The following is a 22,262-nucleotide window of genomic DNA, read 5'->3' as shown; positions in this document are numbered from 1 at the left end:
GGTTTCTAGGGACCTCAAAGTGGATACAAAGCCAGCTACACTGGGTTGTGGAGTCTAAGATCTCTGGTCTTCACCCTTAACCCCAGCAAGAAGGTATGGACTTTGCCTCAGGGAATCAGGTAGCAGCCTCCAGAAGGTGGGAGATGGACAAAGCCACAATCAATGACAGAATTGGGTTACAATTAGCTGTTCTGCAAGTAAAAACGTGGCCAAATCCGTACCCTTTAGTTGCAGATTTGGCCACTGTGGATTTCCTGCAGATTTGCTGTAGACATTCCTTTCGCGGTGTGTGAAGGCAGACTAAAGGTACCTTCACATGGGGTGCAATCATTGTGGGCATTCTGTAACAGAATGACCGCAGCAGTTCCACTGAAAATCCACAGTGCCCAAATCCGCAACTGAGGGTACATGCACACAGGCAATTTAAAAGTTGCACTCAAGAATCTCCGCATGGTGTCCAATGTGCGGGAGACTGTACACTGACATGTGCTATTCTTGCCCGAAAATTGGACAAGAATAGGACATGCAATTTTTTTTTTTTTACTTGGACGGAAGAAAAGTCAGTCTGCCTGTACCCTCAACGGTGCAGATTTGGCCACTATTTAAATTGCAGATCAGCTGCTCCATGTAGATGTGTTTATGAAACCTAGAATCCCCACCTTGGGGTGAATCAAACCTGTAGCGAACTATAGAAAGGTGCCCTCTCCATGCTGTGAATATCAATCTGGTTTCAGAAGATGCAGCGCTCACCTCCAAAGTCTTCAGCTTTCAGCTTTCCTTCACCAGGCACCCAGTGGCCTCTAATGAGCGCAGCGGCGCTGGTCAGGTGATGCAGAAGTGACTAGTGGAGCTGAGCTCACTAGAGGCCACCCGCTGCCCTGGAAAGGAAGCGCTGACAGCCGAAGACTCTGAAGGTGAGTGCTGTATCTTCTGAAATAAGCTCCAGGTACGCAGCTGATCTCAAGTCAAAATCCTCACCAACGGTGTGGATTTTGACTCTGTTTTGGATGCAGAAATGTGGTGCAATTACCCGCATCATTTCGACCCCGTGTAAACATACCATAAGGGTGCTTCCACATCTGCTGGAAAATCTGAAAATTCTGCACCAACATCCAAATGTCTAATGTGTATTTTGTCGTGGAATTGCTGTGGATTCTGCCTTATACAAATTTGTGGCAAAATCTGATGTTAGATATGCAGATTTTTGTGTGAAATGTTCCGCCTCACCAGAGAAGCCTTTGATGTTGTGAATCAATGTGAAGATATCTTCATTCTGTGCTATTATAACACTCAATAAATGTATGTTTAATTCTACGTATATTTTCTGTTACATTTCAGGGTTATTTAATGAGCCATCCCAGAATCCTCTTCATGTGACAACCTGATTATGTGAAGTTCTTTCTAATCACGGGGAATGCGATGCGGTGGAACAGAAAAAAATGCACATCTGCCCAGAGTCTTTAATGCATATTTTAAGTAGTTGTATGCCAGTAGAATATTGCTTCACTTGGAGGATCTTCACATCATGGTTTAGCCATCTGCTGAGTGTATATGGTTTGGTACAAAAAAGTATTAAAAGATATTGCTTGATATACCCATAGACTATAATTGGTCAAATACCCTTCAGAACGGCATACTTTTGGCAACATTTGATTTATTACATTTCAGTACATTTTTCTTCCTGTTGGATACAAGAGCGTAGCATACCACCATAACAAAAAACAAACAAACCACGCTTAATATATTTACATTACAGTCGATAGAAAACATGGAAAAGTAAAGAATTCTAGTTTTATACTTTTAAGGCCGCTCTCATACATGCCACTTTTTACCACGATTAGCATGGCATCCCGAGCGCCGCACTGATCACGGTACATCGCTCCCATTTCAATGGGGCCTCGAAGACTTGCACTTGAACTGTTTGAGCGCTTATCTTTTTTTATTTTTATTTAAAAACAGGCACAAACTTATGGAAATGTATGTCTATATGTTAAACCCATTGAGAACTAAGGACTAGAGATGAGCGAACGTACTCGGTAAGGCCGATTTCGCAATCGAGCACCGCGATTTTCGAGTACTTCACTACTCGGGTGAAAAGTACTCGGGGGCACTGTGGGTGAGCGGGGAGTTGCAGAGGGGAGTGGGGGGGGAGAGGGAGGGAGAGAGAGCTACCCCCTGTTCCCCGCTGCTACCCCCGGCTCCACCACGCCCCGCCCCACAGCGCCCCCGAGTATTTTTCACCCGAGTAGTGAAGTACTCGAAAATCGCGGTGCTCGATTGCGAAATCGCCCTTACCGAGTACGTTCGCTCATCTCTACTAAGGACCATAACTATACAGCATTCGGACCTGCGCTTTAAAGCTACTAGCTCCAATTTGTCAAGAGCAGGTCGGGTTCTCGGCTGTCAGACAAAGCTGAGAACCTGGAGCACTTTTTACCCACTTCTGCCTTTCCTTTACAAGCTATATAGAGTTCAGTAAATGCTATGTAGAGACTGCAAAAAGTGGCACTGCCATTTTCTGCATGGGATCTGGCAATCAAGTGATCGCTGCAGACCCCTGATGTGTCAGAGCTGTAAGGTCACACTAAGGCAGGGCTGCCAAACTCATTTTCACTGAGGGCCACATCAGCTTTAGGGCTTAAACAGATGGGCGTCTTTTGGTCCCATTACGTGGCCGTGATAATCACAGCCGCATAGTGGAATGAAACGAAGCACTGATTTCAATGGTTTAGTTTTCACTTTCAGGATTCTCACCTGTCATCTTTCCCATGTGTAGTATTTACTTCATGCTGGAAAGATAGGGCAGGACCTATCCTCTCACAGTTTTTTTTTCTAATTCCTGTGCTATGGTGTGGAGTTTGAAGGCCGGAGAAAAAAGAAAACCCCGTTCATATGCAACTATTCTCTGGAGCGGCGAGCATAGTTGTGCACATGGCCGTGTGAAACCGCTCTCATGATGCCTTCAAAGGGCCGATTGTAATTGTAAAGTAAGGGCTCATTCACGTAAGTGTATTTGCGCAGTGCCCATTGATTTCAATAAGTTCATAAACATGAGCAATGTGTGAAGAAATACGTGGTATGACCTATTTTGGTGTGCATTACGCCCCACTATAGGCCATTGCAGTGAACGTGTAGACGCAAATACACAGTGAATACACAGGAAACCTGTGTATTTGTGCACAATTTCAATGAGCCTTCTGTGTTCTAGTTGCATACGCAAATGGATAGTGTATTTGCGCACATAAAAACACCCCGGAGTGGCTGAAAAATGCGGGCGTAAGCAATTTTCAATCTCTCAAATAAGTAGACCATGTGAACAATCCCTAATAGTGACCTCCATAGTGGCCATAGCAGTAACAGTCACCAAAGCCAAACCGTCCAAAACAAAACGGCGAACCGATTCCTGTACTTTATTTTTAAAATTATTACCATATATACTGGAGTATAAGCCTAGTTTTTCAGCACGTTTTTTTATGCTGACAAACCCCCCGTCGGCTTATATTCGAGTGAGGTAAAAAAAAAAACCTCAGCAATACCCACCTCCAAGTCTGCGTCTGTGTCCCCGGGACGATGGTCTCCTCGGCGGTGAGGCAAGCTGCTTGAGAATTCTCCCCGCTGTCATCTCCTTGCTCAGCTTTGAAATCCCCCGCCGTCAGCGCTAAGTAGGTAAGCGCTGTGATTGGATTGAGCGCCAGCCAATCACAGCTGGCGCTTGATCGTTCACAGCCATTACCGGCTGTAATTGGCTGGCGCTCGATCCAATCGCAGCGCTTACTTATACAGCTCTGATGGCGGAGGTATTGAAAACCGAGCAGGGAGATGAGAGCAGGGAGAAGTCTGAAGCAGCTTGCCGCACCGCCGGGGAGACCATTGCGCCAGGTACACAGACGCCGGCTGGGAGGTGAGTATTGCGTTTTCTTTTAACCTAGTATATACTGGAGTATAGCTAGGCTTATACTCGAGTCAATAAGTTTTGCCAGTTTTTTGTGGTAAAACTTATTGACTCGGCTTATACTCGAGTATATACAGTATACTAATAAAATAATAAACTATAAATTTAAACATCTTTTTTTAAACTTTTTGTACACATTACTCCAAATAAAATAAAAAACTGAAAACAAAATTCTGTGAAAAAAGGTATTAAAAATAGCTGTATATATGACGAAAAAAAAAATGCAGCAAAAATAATTTTGGCAGGGCGGGAAAAAAAATCAGGTCCATAAATCCGCCACACGGGTAAAATTGCAAAGAAGTGTCCGGTCCTTTAGGACCTAATACTCTGGTCTTTAAGGGGTTAAGGTCAGTTGCACACGACTGGGTCAGATTCTGCATGCGGGAGCCCACAGCGGAATCCGACCCTGTGCCCGGCCGGGGACCCCACGTACCTGTCTTTTCTTGAATTCTTCAGTACTGTGGATGGTCTGGATGGCGAGCCGCCTGACATGCACAGTACAGATATTTCCACGCCATCACTGGGCGATGACGCAGGTCCTGCGACCTTTCCACAATGTCAATTGTGCATGGGTGGTGGGTTGGACGGCTTCCATTAACTTTAATGGCAGCCGTCCATGTGGACACTGCACAAAAGTAGAGCATGCTGTGATTTTTCCTCCACAAGCAAAAGATTGCAATTGATTTCCGCTCGTGTGAAGGGATACTATGGAAGGTATTTGCTGCGGAATCCAGAGGCGGACGCCCGCAATGCAAATGTGCCGTGTGCAGCCCCCTAACATATAGGCCAAAAAAGAAAAGAAAAGTACATGTAAGCTTAAACTTGCATACATTTCTTTAAGCTTTTCACTTTTTTATGTATCACAGAAAGAAAAATATAAAAACAAGACATCTGTTGTATAACGGTATCTGGCCGTTTTCAGTGGTCACTTTTTTGTGTACGTGTAACATATAAGCAAAATGTACGTTAAAAGCCTGATGTGAACACCCCCTTATATCGGTATTACTGAAATGAAGACTGTCTGCTAATGACAGTCAGAAATCTCCAATTGTGGCAATTTTGTACAGTAAAGTCAGGAGCCTAGGAGGGCAGAGGACATATGATAGTACATAGTAATGCAACATCCAACCATCTGTGTGATGCTACTACCGCTGGTCCTTGTGGTGATGCAGCTGTTCACTAGCAAGTTCTTTCTGGAATCTATTGATCTGCAGAGATTTTCTTATGTAGACACAAGATGCACTTTCGCCAAAGGTTCATTAACCTTGTTGGGATTGTCATGGACTACTTCCTGATACTAGTACACTATGTCTTCCCCAGAAGTATGGGTGGAGACATGGGTTGGCTGGGCTGGGATTGGCTGCTGCACACACACCTTCCCAGACACACATGTACCGGCCATTCCCCTGACAGCTCACACATCTCCCTGCTGGCCTCCCATCTCTGCTCCCGTTCTCCCCTGCCACCGCAGCCGGCCCCACCGTCACTCTCCCCACCAGCCTCCCTCTCACCGAGCTGCGCTCGCATCTCAGCTCCCTTCCACTGCCGCTGCTGGGCTTGCTTTCACCGTCCATGCCGCCTCTCCAAGCCATGCTCCCATCTCTGCTCTCGTCCCATCCCCCGCCAGGTCATAGACAGCCGCGTCTCACCTGCCGCCGCCTTTAGGATGGAGGCTGTTCACCGCCAGGTCACCACTGCTGCCATCGCTATTTAGATTTGGCTGCCCGACCAGGGAGGAGGAGGAGGAGGATGAAGGCTGTACACCGCCAGCAAGGTAGCCAATTGGCAGCTTTGGGTGTGATCTAGGCGTTACCTGTAACTCAGCCCAGCCAATGCATGTCTCCAACCATACTTCTGGTGGAGACATGCTGCACTAGTACCCTACTTCCTTCAGGTGATGTTCTTACATATGTATTAATGCAGCGGTGTTCCTATCTTTTATTTATTTGATACAATTATATTAATAAATGTTCTGTTTAAATGTTTTTTGTATTTCTGTTGTGTTAGAATTAAATACATTTTTCTGTGTATTGGTAGTAATATTTTCCCATTTAAGATGCTGGTATTTCACAGTTCAAATCTGCCCCCCCCCCCCCCCCCAAAAAAAAAGTTGATACTTTCCTTCACTTAGGGCTCATTCATTCTAGCAGTTTCACTTCAGATTTGCTCTTTCGTTGTGGGAACAGCAAAACAGAACAAAAATGCTTCCACTTTCAAGCCCATAGAAATATATTGAAGTGGAAGGTCTTCTATTTCAACTGACTTCTGTATTTTTTGGTTCAAAAGTGCGACTGCTGCGCTTATGTTTCCAGATTGTGAAGCAAAATACAGATGAATCGTTTTATTATTTGCATTCTACTCACTGAAAGGCGCCTGGGGCTTGAAGACAATCCGTTTTGTGTTTTCTGTGTGGTGGTTCAATGTATGTGGTGCAGTTGTTAGCATTGTTGCCTTGCAGTGTTGGGGGTCCTAGATTCAAATCTCATCAAGAGCAATATTAACTTTTACTACTTTAGATTTCCCATGTGTGACCATGGACAACATCTGCATGGAGGTTGTGTGTTCTCATTGTGTTTACTCTTCTCAAGCATGGTGGCTCGGTCATTAGTACTGCTACCTTGCAGTCCTGGGATTGTAGATTCAAATCTAACCAAGAGTGGTGGCTGTATTGGCTTTCTGTGTTTATTCTTCTTGCTCTTCTATTTTTCTTTTACTACTAGGGATCCTTCTAAGGATTTCTATGCAGTTAATCTGCAGACATTCGTATGACTTACGGCTCCTTCACATCAGCGCTTTGCTTTCCATTTTTAATGGATCAGGTTTTTTCCACAAAATAAAACGGATTGTTCTGTCTTCTTACACGTTCACACAGTGTGCAGTCCGACATTCAGCTTAACCATTTCTGTCTTCCAAATAAACAAACTGTTCTTCTTAATCTGACAGATTTATTGGTTAACAGATCGTAGCATACAAGCGTGCATTCAATGCGATTGATTGCTTGTGATTGTGTGCGATTGATTGATGATGATGTGACGATAATGATGGTAAAACAGATATACTTTGACAAGGATAGTGGATTTTGAAAAGGAAGGTGCAAAGATAAGTCTGTCTCTGACTGGAAGCTCCTTCTTCCCACAATGCCTTGCAAACTAACCATAATACATCAGTCTTTATGATAGAAAAACAAGTTGTAATACATTTTTAACACAGCTAGATGGTGCTGTAACCACTAAACACCTAGAATAGGATGTTATGTAGCTTCGATTTCTGCTAAGCAGAACACGGATAGCAAAACGTAATTAAGACTGAACCAAATTGAAACCGTATTTTCCATTTTTCAATGGATCAGTTAGACAAAGCCGTCAAAAAAACCTGACAATTATCAGTTTGTTGCTGTTTAGTTCCATTTACTATGCATCCATTTTTAACTGATTTGTTTTTGTCTTTCTTCACTTCTTCTGATTCTCATTTGAAAACTGATCCATTAAAGGGACAACAGAACCAAATGCAAAAGTTTCCATTCAGTTCTGCCACCCATTAACTATAATGTTGAAAGAAAAGGGGGTTTCCAGGCAATTTTTACTTATGCCAGCAATGTACGTTTGGTCGGGAGTCGTGTGCCTCTACATGTATTCAGCACACCGTGTGCTGGGGAAAGTCTTCTAAGCCCGGCGTCGGAAATGTCAGGCATAGTAAACCTCTCTTTGGTCCTCAAGGGCTGACAAGCTGAGATGCTGTTGCCAAGTAATATTTGAAAGTGTGTTAAACATTCTGAAACTGTTTGCCAAGTTTAAGTGACTTTACTGCTAATTCAGCTGCCAAGTAAAGACCGCTATTGTTTCCTGAAATATGGGCTTCATCTTTTAATCCTCCGGCACCCCACACGCCTTACATTAAGAGCTCCTACCCACTTGCGTCTTTTTAATGCTGCAATATCGCTGCATTTTTACAACGTAAATGTCAATGGGACTTTCTAATGTCAAAAATGCATCGCACAAAACCGCAAAGCACAAACTTGTGATGCGTTTTTAACATTAAAAAAAAACGCAAGTGGGTAGGAGCCCTAAGGCCCCTCTAGCTGCCTACCAAAAAAAATCAGCGTTTGCTCCAGTGCAACGTTCAAGGAAATTCATACGGGAAAGAAGAGCTGATGTGCTGCTGCAGTAGATGGGAGTCAGCGGGCGGGATGTGCTGCTGCAGTAGGGGGTAGTCAGTGGGAAGGATGTGCTGCTGCAGCAGGTGGAAGTCAGCAGGAAGGATGTGCTGCTGCAGTAGGTGGGATTCAGCGGGCAGGATGTGCTGCTGCACTAGGTGGGAGTCAGCGGGCGGGATATTCTGCTGCAGTAGGTGGGAGTCAGTGGGAAGGATATGCTGCTGCAGTAGATGGGAGTCAGTGGGAAGGATGTGCTGCTGCAGTAGGTGGGAGTCAGTGGGAAAGATTCACTGCTGGGGAAGGGTAATAGACAAGACAGTAAGAGAATGTGCTGTTGTTGGAGAGGTCAATGTCATTGCAATTGCATGTCATGCCCTATTTAAGGTCCCAAAACAGGCAGTGATGTCACAGGTGGGGGCATAGTAGGCAAGTTTATTACAAGGGGTAGGGGTTGATGGGCTCCCCTAAAGGGTTAAAATGGGGCTATAGATATGGAGTGAAAATGCGTCAATAATCGTGCCAAAATTACTGCATGAGACAAATTTTGTCATAGCAGAACTGAGCATGCTCACTGGGAACTTTCTGGTGGGTTGATGCTGATGCCTAGATATAAAAAGGACAATTTATGCTGCGCAACAGTGTGCTCAGGGATTGTTGTAGAGTGAGCGGAGCTACTGTTGGCCAAACTGAGGAGAGCAGGTGCAGAGCTGTAGGACAGGAGGAGGCTGACTGTGAGACAGGGCGCTTGGAGGACTATGAGGAAGGTCCGGAGACCTGCTCTCGATATCTGGAGCTAAGAGCTGAAAAGCAGCCGCACCATTGCCCAAATCTGGTGAAGCAGCTGAATGGGATGAGGGATTGAAGAGAACCGTGGTAAAGTTACTCTATCGACCAAGGAGCTGCCCGAGTCAGTAGCAGCTTTGACTCCCAAGCAACAAAGCATAAATGTGCACACCAAATAGCAATGAATGTGCTCATTAATTGGATGACAAATCATACCTCTATGTGCGTCTTTTCATAATGTACGAGATATCCTTGTCTGCCAGGTAACACTAATGTCTTTATGATTCTCGTAGATCTCATGCAAAATCTAATTGTAGTTGTCATGCTTCTAATTAATTTCCAACTCTTGGAGGGAGGATGCCGGGGGTGGATGTCTATTACATCGAAATAGCTTATAAACAATGTCTCATAAGCAGCACACAATAAATACAAATATCGCTGGTCTTTTATGCTGGAATTGTCCTGCAATGTTCATCTCCATTCAAATTTTTGACTTGACATTTTGCAAATAAGGTTTTGTGCTGAAAACTGAAAAACTTTTTTCAATATTTTCCATTAACTCCCTCCTGCTTAAAGCCTTTGTACACGGCCGACAATCTTGCCAGTTCATATAAATGCTCGTTTGGGCAACAGTTGGCCTATGTAAAGAAGGATTCAGTCAGCTGACTAACTCAGGGTGCCTTCACACTTGCGATAAAATCGTGCGATGCAAGAGTGCGTGAAAACGCAGAATGATGAAACCAATGATTTTCAATGGTTTCATTCTCATTTGCGATGTTTTCGCTCATGCGATGTTGTGAGATTTATAAGTCACAGCATGTCCTATCTTTCTGCGATTTGCTTTTTTAAAAATCTCCTATGTTCCCCAATTGAGACTTCATTTTATCGCATCGCAATGCACGAACTTGCAACTTACGTGCGATGCAATGCGTTTTTTAACATTAAGTAAAACAAAAAAGTTTGGTATAGTGTTAAGCGATGATCGCTACAAAAATCGGTAAAAAATGATCGTTTTAGCAATCATTGGCACATCTAAACGCGCGCCCATCATGCACTTTTCAGGCACTGCTAGTTGATCGTTAAATTCAGTTCACCCTAAAAATCGTCATTCAGCCTTATCAGCAGTTCTCAAGGAGAGTGCTGAAAGCATTGTTTACCTGTGGAGAACAAAGGATCTGAGCGCAGACAAGAGCCCTCTGCCTATTAACTGCTTTCAGCTAAGGTTTCATTTGCACACTTAAAGGGGTTGTCTCGCGAAAGCAAGTGGGGTTAAGTACTTCTGTATGGCCATATTAATGCACTTTGTAATATACATCGTGCATTAAATATGAGCCATACAGAAGTTATTCACTTACCTGCTCCGTTGCTGGCATCCCCGTCTCCATGGCTCCGTCTAATTTCGGTGTCTTCTTGCTTTTTAGACGCGCTTGCGCAGATAGGTCTTCTCCCTTTGGCTCGGAAGCAGCGACGTTTTTGCTCCGCCCCCTTGTACGCGTCATCGCGTAGCTCCGCCCCGTCACATGTGCCGATTCCAGCCTCCTGAGGCTCATATTTAATGCACGATGTATATTACAAAGTGCATTAATATGGCCATACAGAAGTCCTGTAGGCGAGCATGTGAGGTTCGTATTACAGGGGTGTTTAGTCTGAGTGTGTTAACCGATCGGAGTGAGCGCGCTGGGTGGTGTACTGACAAAAGGGAGGCGATATATGCTGGCGCAGCGCCATGCAGAGCTTTGTGAGTGAGGTAGAGGCGTTTAAATTTAGTTCTGCAGTGGATGGGCAGCCAATGCAGCGACTGGCATAATGCAGAGGCGTCTGAATAACGACTGGATAGAAAAATGAGTCTAGCTGCTGCATTTAGTATGGATTGGAGTGGGTCGAGTCTAGTGCGGGGGAGGCCGATCAGTAGCGAGTTGCAGTAGTCAAGCCAGGAGTGGATGAGGGCAACCACGAGCGTCTTTAGCATGTCCGTGGTTAGGAACGGACGTATTTTAGCAATATTTCTGAGGTGCATGTGGCATGTTTGGGCCAGAGATTGGATATGGGGGGCAAAGGAGAGGTCAGAGTCCAGTGTGACCCCAAGGCATCGGGCATGCCGTCGGGGGGTTATGATGGTGCTAGACACTGGAATGGAGATGTTGAGGGGAGGTTGGTTAGAAGGTGGAAAGACAAGGAGGTCAGTTTTAGAGAGGTTTAGTTTGAGAAAAAGGGAGGGCATAGTGTTACAGACAGCGGACAGACAGTCGGTGATATTGTGGAGGAATGGTCCAGAGATCTCACAAGAGGAGGTGTGTAGTTGGGTGTCATCAGCATAGAGATGGTATTGGAGGCCAAATTTGTGGATGGTTTGTCCAATTGGGGCAGTATAGATAGAGAAGAGAAGGGGACCAAGGACCGAGCCCTGGGGTACCCCAACAGCGAGATGAAGTGGGGCAGAGATAGAACCAGCAAAGGAAACACTGAAAGAGCAGTCAGAGAGGTAGGAAGAGAACCAGGAGAGAGCAGTATCCTTTAGACCAATAGAGTGGAGCATAGTGAGAAGGAGATTATGGTCGACAGTGTCAAATGCAGCAAACAGGTCAAGGAGGATTAGTAGGGAGTAGTCACCTCTCGACTTTGCAGTCATCAGGTCATTTGTTACTTTTGTAAGGGCAGTTTCGGTCGAGTGTAGAGAGCGGAAACCAGACTGGAGGGGGTCGAGGAGCGAGTTGTCAGAGAGAAAGCGAGTAAGGCGGGAGTAGACCAGGCGTTCCAGTAATTTGGAGATGAAGGGGAGGTTTGAGACAGGTCGGTAGTTGGCAGCATTAGTCGGGTCCAGAGTTGTTTTTTTAAGCAGAGGGGATATAATGGAGTGTTTGAATGAGGAGGGAAAAGTGCCAGAGGTTAGGGAGAAGTTGCAGATTGTGGTGAGGTGAGTAATGAGAGCTGGGGTAAGGGACCGGAGGAGGTGAGAGGGTCGCTAGCGCAGGTGGTGGGGTGGGCAGCGGAAAGGAGCCTGGAGACTTCTTCCTCTGTCGTTGGTTCTAGCGTAGATAGTGAGTAGGTGCTGGATGCAGTGCTGATGAAACTGGGATCGGGGCTAACCATGCAGCTTTCAGAGATTTCTTTTCAAATGTTGTCGATTTTTTTTCTTTGAAATAGGCAGCTAGTTCTCCAGCAGTCAGGTCTGTCACAGGGGCCTGTTCTTTGGGGCTGAGGAGGGAGTGAAAGGTCTCAAAGAGTTCTTTGGGGTTGTGGCATAGTGAGGGGACAAGGGAGGTGAAATAAACTTGTTTGGTATGGTGAAGGGCTAGGTTATAAGTTTTAAGCATGAATTTGATATATATATATATATATATATATATATACACATGAAAAGGCACAGACATGGTGTGATTTTCACTTTAACCCCTTAGTAATCAAGCCTGTTTGCGCCAAATTTAGAAAATTTAGTGTCACTTTAACATAGAATAACTAAGGTTTTGCATATCTAAGTAATTCGGATATTTGTTTTTCGCCTCATACTGTACTTCATTTAGGTTGTAAAAATAGACTGATAGAATTTGTGAATATTTATTAGAAGCGCCAAAATTGGAAACATTTTGAAAAATTATCATTTTTTAACATTTTCAACTGCAATATGGCAAATATGTGCAAACATACTGTACAAATTTTTTGATAAAATATATTTGCATCTGTTTACTTTATTTTGGGCGCACATTTGAAAAACATTTTTTTTAACCATTTAGGAGACGTACAGATTTAACATCACTTATCAAGATTTTGAGGAACTCTTTGTTTTCCTACACCAAGCCAAGATTGCAAAGGCTCATAGGAGTCAAAATAATAGATACCCCCATAAATGACCCCACTTTAAAAAATATACCCCTTAATGTATTCACTGAGAGGGGTCAGGAGTATTTTGACTACACAGTTTTTTTTCAGGAGTTAATGCAATTTAGAGGAGAAAAGATAAAATTTCATATTTCTGTGCATAAGTCATTTTAAAAACAGTTTTTTTTCTATAGTGCACATGAAAATGAGAATTTACACCCCGAATGGATAGCCCCATTTGTCCTGTGTTCAGTAGCATACCCATTGCGGCCCTAATCCTATGTCCGTATGCACAACAGGGGCCAAACCGAAAGGAGCAGCCGGTGGCTTTCGAAATACACATTTTGCTTGAAGGCATTTTAGGTCCCATTGCCCACTTGTAGAGACCTTGAGCGGCCAAAACGCGGAGGACCCCCACAAATGACCCCATTTTGAAAACTAGATCCCTTGTCGAATTTATCTAGGGGTCTACTGTGTATTTTGACCCCACAGTTTTTGAATAAATCTAAGCAAAGCAGAAGGAAAAAATTACAATTTTAATTTTTTTGGCAATTATGTCATTTTAAAAACTGGGTTTATTTTGTACAGCACACATATGAATGAAGACTTGCAACCCAAAATGGATACCCCTGTTTGTCCCGTGTTCAGATTTCCATTAGTTGTTAGTTAATAGCAATCACGTGACCAGGGACCGCTCACCGATGCCCTCGTTCACTACTCCAGGCTCTCGGCTACCTTTAGTAGCCAGGAGCAAGGAGATTTGAAATTCACCGGGCCCTCCCTAGCTTCTGTGCTTACATCTGCTATTTTGACGAGGGCTGCATGTGCCGAAGTTAGGGAAAGGTCCACGGATAAAGATCCAGTCGGGAAACATCGGCGGAGGCCTTAGGCAAGTAATTTCACCCCGCCCCCCTCATGGATGGGATACATGATGGGATGTGAAATTTTAGCTTTTTTTTACTTTGACATGATCATCATTATCCATTGGATAGTGGCGATCACATGACAGTGGACTACATACCACGGACCTCCGTGAAATCTCCAGGCTCTCATCTACGTTTGGTACTAAGAAGCAGGGTGATTTTAAATTACCCAGGCAATCTGCGTCTTTTGCACGTGTCCGCCATTTTGGTGATGGGAGCATGCATGGAAGCTAGCTTAAGGTCCACGGATAAATCCGGAGGCCTTGGGTGCATTATTCCATCTACCCTCATGTATATGATCCATGAGGGGAGATGAAACTTAAACTTTTTAAGTTTTTTTTTCTTCTTTTTTTTACATTAGATGATTGTCATTACCTATAGGATAACAGTGATCATGTGAGCAGGAACAGCATACAGCAGTGTCTGGTAATATCTTTCTGCTCTCAGCTACACATGCTAGCTGGGAGTACAGAGATTTTAAATCTCCCAGGCCGCAAGCCCTTCTGTGCACGCATCCGACCTTTATGTCTGGCGTGCATGTACAGAAGGCGACATAAGGTCCTGGAAGGAGCACAACATCGCAGGACATCACAGAGGACGGGAATGAGTACTCTTAGCATCTCTCACAGATCCGACCCATGAGGGGAGCTGAATCTTTAACTTTTTTTACTTTGTGTTTACTTTTTTCTTTAACTTTTACGATTGCATGACCAGGGGTCGCTTCCCGCGTCCCCCATGACCACTCCAGCACAGGCCCCGTGGCTTCTGTCCTCAGGGGAAAGCATGTTTTTACAGCCCTGAGGATTAAAGCCCACAAAGCCAGGGCGTTAAAAGGCAATGGGGTGGTCACTAAGGGGTTAAAAAATACCAGAACAGGAGTAGAGGAGCAAATACTTAATTAGGGATGTGAAAGTTTTATGGTCTCTAAATTAGTGTTAGGGGGTACCAGGCCAGACTGTTATCTTTTGCACCAAATTTCTCATATTCTCCACTGATGCGAGAAGCCCCCTCATGAGAGTATCAAGGATAGGTATAAACCTGTACTTCCAAATTCTTCTGTGATGTTGGGATTTCACCAGTGTGAAGCAGCCCTCAGTCGTTGGCTGATCACATCTTTTGTGCAGTCAAAGAAATTTGCTCTTAGCTGCTCATCTCTCTGTGTGTTGTAGATCGTGATGATGTTCTTTTTCCTGTGCAATTCTGCAGTGTTTCATGCATTTTCTAGCATATTTTGCATGCATTTGCGCATCTCCAATAATTTCTATGGGGGCTTTTGGTGCACATATGCACAGTAAAATAGAGCGTGCTGTGTTGTTTTTTTTTTTTTTTTACGAGACCAGAATGTGCAGGAAAATACGTGCATGCGAATAAACCCGTCGAAATCAATGGGTTCTATTCACTGCATACTGTGTACACAAATCTTGTGTGCAAAAATACACATGAAGTTTTTTTTAGCCAAAGCAGGAAGTGGATCTTGCATGAAGGAGACGTATACGACCTTACTTTGTACTTTCCATTCCCTTTAAATCTCCTCCTGAACGAAAAACTTCACCAAAAACTAATTTTGGATTTCCCTTTTAGGGCTCAGTCAGACGGGCGTTTTTTCGCGCGATTTGTGCATGCGCATGCGTCCGGCAATTTTATAAAACCATTGCTTTGCAATGGTATCGAACACATGAGCGCTTTTTTGCGCTCGTCCGATAAATTATAGAAAAGAAATCGCAGATCGCACCTATCTGCGATCTGCGATTCCTGTTCTCTTCTCTATATGGGCTCAATGGGGCCGGCGGCAGCAGCGCCGACCCCATTGAGAACATATAGTAGACAAATCATTCTCCTCTGCCACAGCTGTAACAGCTGTGGAAGAGAAGAATGATGTTTGCCCATTGAATTCAATGGAGCCGGCAATACAGCCGGCTCCATTGAAAGGAATGGGCTGCCGCGAGCGCGGGATGAAGTTTCGGGAAGGGCTTAAAAATATAAGCCCTTCCCTGCAATTCATCCAGAAATGTGTAAAAACAAAAAAAAAATATATACTCACCTGGTCCCGGCAGACGGAGTTCAGCCGCGGCTGGCGGCAGTTCTCCTGAACTGCTCTCTGTAGTATTCAGCAGCCGGGGATTTAAAATCCCTGCCTGCTGAATGAGCTGCCTCTGATTGGTCACAGCCTGACCAATCAGAGGCAGCTCTCACTCACACCCATTCATGAATTCATGAATGGGTGAGTGAGTGCTGCCTCTGATTGGCTAAGCGCAGAGACCAATCAGAGGCAGCACTCACTCACCCATTCATAAATTCATGAATGGGTGTAAGTGAGAGCTGCCTCTGATTGGTGAGGCTGTGACCAATCAGAGGCAGTTCATTCAGCAGGCGGGGATTTTAAATCCCCGGCTGCTGAATACTACAGAGAGCAGTTCAGGAGAACTGCCGCCGGCCGCGGCTGAACTCCGTCTGCCGGGACAAGGTGAGTAATATATATATATATATATATAATATATATATATTTTTTTTTTACACATTTCTGGATGAATTGCAGGGAAGGGCTTATATATTTAAGCCCTTCCCGAAAATTCATCGTGAGATCGCACGCAGCGCATTGCTTTCAATGGAGCCGGCTGTATTGCCGGCTCCATTGAATTCAGTGCGCTGCACAGCTCCGGCTCGTTTCTATTGAAACGCGGCTAGGAGCAGTTTTTTCGGGCGATTTTTCGGCCCGGTCAGGCGATTTGCGGATGCGCATCCGTCATGCGATCCGCAAATCGCGGGAAAAAACGCCCGTGTGACTAAGGCCTTAAGGTACGTCCCCACCTGCAAGAAATTCTGAGAATTTTTGGCGCATATTTGTGCACAGAATATACACAGCAGAATATGTAGCAGCGATGGAGATGAGATTTTAAAAGGGTTATCCAAGGTTAAATGCTATAAAAAAAACTTAAAGGCAAAAGAGCAATATTCACCTCACCGGATCTTTTGTTGATCCCCCACTGTCATTGTCAGGACCCTGATGGTCTTCACTTCCGGCTTGAGCAGCAACGATGCCCCTGTCATGGGTAGGTGGTATTTTAATGCAAATGTAGGTTACTATAGTGTCCTGGATTAGGGTCACTACAGCACTTATGTGGTCACTTCATATGGAGATGTGTATGTGCCTTTAAGTATTCAGTTGTTTGTTATACTTATGTGTTCATGCAACTTATCCCTATATCAGGCTGGTAATCTACCCTAGCCTGTTGTCTTGTGTGTCAATCACCCCAACATAGCCTAGTTATTGGCTAGCTAGCTAACTAGTTGCTAGGGGGTCTGTGATTGGAGGATAAGCCCTCCACAAGGGTTGGGTGAGAGGATTCAGATAAAAGGTTAGAGGGGGTGAAGTCTATAGGAGAAGTAAGAGTCAAGGCTAGTCAAGGAAGAGGAAGCAAGATCAAGAGAAAGCCAGTGCAGTGAGAACGAGGAAAGAAAAGTGTGAGTACAAAAGCTTGTTTATGTTGGAAGTATAGGAAGATAGCAAGAGAAAGGTTGAGTAAAGGAGAAGATAGAAAGCAGAATTTAACAATCTGGAAAATAAAGAAAGTGATAGAAAGAGAAAGTGAAGAGAAACTCTATAGACAACCCCAGAGAGTAAAGCTGGAATATATATCAATGTGGATCAAGAAGTATTCTAATCATTCAACTGTAATCATCTACTTTAAGTAAATGTAATGCAAACTGCATAACTGTCCCTAAGTAAAGACCTCTCTCTCTGCAAATAAAACGTTCCATTGTCTTACCGTTCAACCTGCCTTCTTGGAGTCCCTTCCCACTACTAACAACACCTGCACTGAGGTACCACACTACACTCCATGGAGAAAGGACAATTTCCCTTTTTTATTTTATTTTTTACATTTTACTTAGCATTTTCTCTGGAGTAGGTCTTGGCCTACATACAGACTGGCGTCACGAACCTGACCAACCATCATTTTATCCTGCACGACCTCATGGGTAGCACCCAATGCCAAAGCAGAAAACCACTCACACTGCAGCGTTTTGCAGCATTTTCCCGCAGGCTGCATTTTTGTGTGGGAGAGGGGGAGTAGCAGAGCCAACACCGCTTCCATTGCTGTCACCCGCACCCCCCCCCCCCCACGGCCTGTGGGTGCCACATTACAATCCAGCAAATTTTGTCACGGACTCCCAGACAGCAACTCACCTACAGACCACTGCATCTCTCTCCAACAATGCTCCAGCAGTACATCCAGCTCACTATCACAGTTCCTGCTCTCCCCCTTGTGACGCAGCTCCCAAAATTATAAGATTCTGGACCTAATTGCTGTAGAAGATTCCCAAGGAGCGTGCTCAGTTCCATGGAACTCGTGTAGTTGTTTAAACAACTGTTGGTCCAATAAAAGGGCCATTAGAATTTACTATCCTAGTTATGGTCCCCGGGACATTGGCAGTCCACGGCATAAGAATGGTAACACACTTCAGCTCAGACTTTTGATGAAGTACATGTCCACATCAACATCAAACCACTTACAAACTATTTACATAATTGATGGACTGCTAGAAAGATGTGGATTAGAAAGTTACAGTCAATGATGGAAAGTCCATATGCTTTGGAACAGTTTAATAAACATTTTAACAAATGGATCTGAATGTTCAAGAGAAAACTTCCAAAGACAAAGACCAATATTTCAGTACAATATCTGGCTTCAATCATGCAGATTTCCAGAATCTCCTAAAGCAGTGGTAAACATACTAAGTTGACTAAGATGAAATTCATCTCCAAAAATGAAGCTTTTTACCTTTATTTAGTATGTATCGTAATGTGTATTCTCCTGTTTCACAACAATAGGGAAATATTAAAATGTATTATATGTATGTATGTATGTATTTATTTCTAGCCACTTCCCTTTTTCTCAGCTCTCCTGCTGTATATCTGATTCTCAGTTCTCTCAGAGCTAGCGGGAGCAGTCTTAGCTGTTATACTGTGCAATACACTGTGCACAGAAAACTACAGATTCAGCGCTGTCTGTAACACACGCAGAAAGATATAATATCATCACATAGGACAGTGTGCAGCAGTACTAAGCAGTGGAGATGTGAATAAATAGCAAGAAAACACTCACCATTAGCTTTGTTTCTCTCCTCCTTCCCCTCCCCTCTGCTCTCATAGACTTCAATAAGCACAATGGCTCATCCTCCCACACTTCCTATTCTGCCATCATGGCATCTCCAGTAACAGAGATAATAAAGCTTGACAACAGGCAGTGGACAGCAAGTTAGTAGGAAGGGAAACCCCTAGTGGCCAGCAATTTAGAGTACTTTATTAGCAAATAAACATCATTTTAGGTAAATAAAGTAAATTGCATGTTTGCTAGTTATCCCACTGGCATTCATATTAGCACAAATTATTTAAAAAGTTAGTGACCATTTAAATGGACCACAAACAGGACTAGAGATGAGCGAACATGCTCGTTTAGGACAATTACTCAACTGAGCATCGCTTTTTTCGAGTAACTGCCTCGGGTGAAAAGATTCGGGGTGCGGCGGGGTGGAGTGGGGGGGAGCAAGGGGGAACAGGGAGGATCTCTTTCTCTTCCCCCCCCCCACCCCCCACACCCCCGGAACCACCGAATCTTTTTGCCCGATTAGGCAGTTATTCGAAAAAAGTGATGCTTGATTAAATAATTGCTCTAAACGAGCATGCTCGCTCATCTCTAAACAGGACCTTTTGTGACATTTTTTTTAACTTTTGGTGCATTTTTTGGGGTCCGTTGCTTTTTTCCCATAGGCGTCTCTATAGGAAACAAATTGTAAAAAAACATGAAAAAAATGTATAGAGGAAGCCTTAACCTTATTTTTTTTTCAACCCAACCTCTCAAGATCCATAACTTTTTTGTTTGTCCAGTGACATACAAGTTATATTTTTTGAATGGCAGAATTTTGTACCATATAACCTACTGAGAAACTTAAAAAATTGAAAAAAAATAGTGGGTGGAATGGATGCTTCACATTTTTGGGGGGTTGGTTTTGGATTGCATTTCTACAGTACTCAATGCATGAGAAAAATAATATTAACTTTATTCTGTGGGTCAGTATGATTATGGCAATACCAAATTTATGTAATTTGATAAAGTTTGCTACTCTTATAAAATATAAAAACATAGCTTTGTGTTTTTGTATATATTTTTAGACCCATATATACGACTTTTTGATCACTTTCAATTCCTTTTTGAGGGGATTCTAAGGGGGAACTAGGTTGCCAAAAATCTGAAATCCAGACTAGAGATGAGCGAGCACCAAAATGCTCGGGTGCTCGTTACTCGAGTCGAACTTTCCGCGATGCTCGAGGGTTCGTTTCGAGTAATGAACCCCATTGAAGTCAATGGGCGATTTGAGCATTTTTGTATATCGCCGATGCTCGCTAAGGTTTTCATTTGTGAAAATCTGGGAAATTCAAGAAAGTGATGGGAACGACACAGAAACGGATAGGGCAGGCGAGGGGCTACATGTTGGGCTGCATCTCAAGTTCACAGGTCCCACTATTAAGCCACAATAGCAGCAAGAGTGCCCCCCCCCTCCTACCAACAATTTTTACTTCTGAAAAACCCTCATTAGCAAGGCATACCTTAGCTAAGCACCACACTACCTCCAACAAAGCACAATCACTGCCTGCATGACACTCCGCTGCCACTTCTCCTGGGTTACATGCTGCCCAACCACCCCGCACGACCCAGTGTCCACAGCGCACACCAAAGTGTCCCTGCGCAGCCTTCAGCCACACTCATGCCACACGCTGGCCTCATAGCCACACCACCCTCATGTCTATTTATAAGTGTGTCTGCCATGAGGAGGAACCGGAGGCACACACTGCAGAGGGTTGGCAGGGCCAGGCAGCGACCTTCTTTAAAAAGGGCGGGGCGATAGCCCACAATGCTGTACAGAAGCAATGAGAACTCCAATCCTGTACCACCTCCGTCAGGAGCTGCAAACGTAGGCATAGCAATGGGGAACCCATGTGCCACACACTATTCATTCTGTCAAGGTGTCGCATAGCTCAATCCACAGTGCAAGAGGAAAGCCGTTTGCGCTCTGCCCCCTACCCATGTCAGTCAGTGCCTTTGTGCCAGACAGGTCAAACACCGCAATGGGAACTAAGTTTCCTAGGAAACCCAAGACATGAACCAAAAATTGATCTGAGCGGCCAATGGCAGACTTGCACCGCGCCCACGGCATAGGCCTCGGCCCACAGATTCAGCAATCCTAGGCTGGAAGCGGACTTTCACTGCACCCAGGACATAGGCCTCTGCACAAACCCTCAGCAATCGAGTGCCTACAGCGGACTCCAATGCTAGCGTAGCTGTGCACGTCTCATCAGCGCTGTATTGATCCTGTAGTTTGTCCCAATGCAGTGCCCCGGATAGTAGAGCTAATGTCAGATTAAATACAGCTTGGCTTTGGCCCACACTGCATGCCCCAGTCCGACCGGGGTTCTTTATAAGTAGACACAGGCAGGTACAACTCCGTGTGGACCGACAGCATGGGTGGGTCCCAGGAAGCCTCCGGCGTTACATAAATAAATCCCATTGCATTGCCCAGCACAGCTGAGGTAACGTCAGATTAAATGCAAGTGGGCTTCGGCCCACACTGCATGCCCCAGTCTGACCAGGGTTTTTAATACATAGACACAGGCAGGTACAAATCCCTAATGTGAAGTCCGTGTGGACCCAAAGCATGAGTGGCTCCCTGGAACCCACCGGCGGTACATAAACAAATCCCATTGCAGTGCCCTGCTCAGCAGAGCTAACGTCAGATACAATACAGGTGGGCTTCGGCCCACACTGCATGCCCCAGTCAGACTGGTAATATGTACCTTAACAGTAACCGCATTGGTGGGAATGTGGTGGTGACTGCGGACCTAGTAGCGCGGTTTTATTTAGTTGGTTTTCGGAATGTGGCCAGGATTAAGTGGGCCGTGGTGGGGGGATGGTGGGGGGCTCTCTTGTTGTGTCGTTAAAGGTGAAATTCTTGGACTCCCACCAGTCGGACCGATGCAAAGGTATTTGCCAAGAAGGTTTTCATTGTTGGAGGAGGAGGGGGATGCTTTTGAGGCACTACGTGTCCCCTCCACGTGTCCATGGTTATATGCACCTTAACAGTAACCGCGTTGGTGGGAAATGGCCTCGCCACTATCATGTCTTTGGGAAGCCTCCGTTTCCACACCCCAGTGACATAGCATTAGCAGCGGTATAGGCAGAGCCCAGAATTAGTAACATTTCAGCTGTAGCATTAGCGACAGGCCCCAGTAACATATCACTGGCAGCATTATAGGGGGAGCACAGTATTAGTTCCATTTCAGTAGTAGTAGCAGTCCAGACAGGCCCCAGTAACAATTCCGAAGCAGCAGTATAGGGGGAGCACAGTCTTAGTTCCATTTCAGTAATAGTAGCACTCAAGACAGGCCCCAGTAACAATTCCGAAGCAGCAGTATAGGGGGAGCGCAGTCTTAGTTCCATTTCAGTAATAGTAGCACTCAAGACAGGCCCCAGTAACAATTCCGAAGCAGCAGTATAGGGGGAGCGCAGTCTTAGTTCCATTTCAGTAATAATAGCACTCAAGACAGGCCCCAGTAACAATTCCGAAGCAGCAGTATAGG

General features: G+C 44.7%; 1 protein-coding gene and 1 long non-coding RNA gene across 2 annotated transcripts in view; one reads left to right on the top strand and one right to left on the bottom strand.

The window, feature by feature from the left end:
- SUSD1 (sushi domain containing 1) overlaps positions 1-2,039 on the top strand; it is a 133,574-nt gene extending 131,535 nt beyond the window's left edge. Inside the window, exon 25 of the mRNA XM_066604430.1 lies at positions 1,339-2,039. The gene's annotated coding sequence lies outside the window, so the exon portion shown is untranslated. The remainder of the gene's footprint in view (positions 1-1,338) is intronic.
- Positions 1-22,262, bottom strand: part of LOC136628488 (uncharacterized) — a 199,546-nt gene that overhangs the window by 9,496 nt on the left and 167,788 nt on the right. The gene's annotated exons all lie outside the window — the stretch shown is intronic.

Source organism: Eleutherodactylus coqui, chromosome 5 (assembly GCF_035609145.1).
Source record: "Eleutherodactylus coqui strain aEleCoq1 chromosome 5, aEleCoq1.hap1, whole genome shotgun sequence".
In the NCBI taxonomy this organism is placed as follows: domain Eukaryota; kingdom Metazoa; phylum Chordata; class Amphibia; order Anura; family Eleutherodactylidae; genus Eleutherodactylus; species Eleutherodactylus coqui.
Note: the sequence above shows the minus strand (reverse complement) of the source record. Positions and strands in the feature narration are given on the sequence as shown.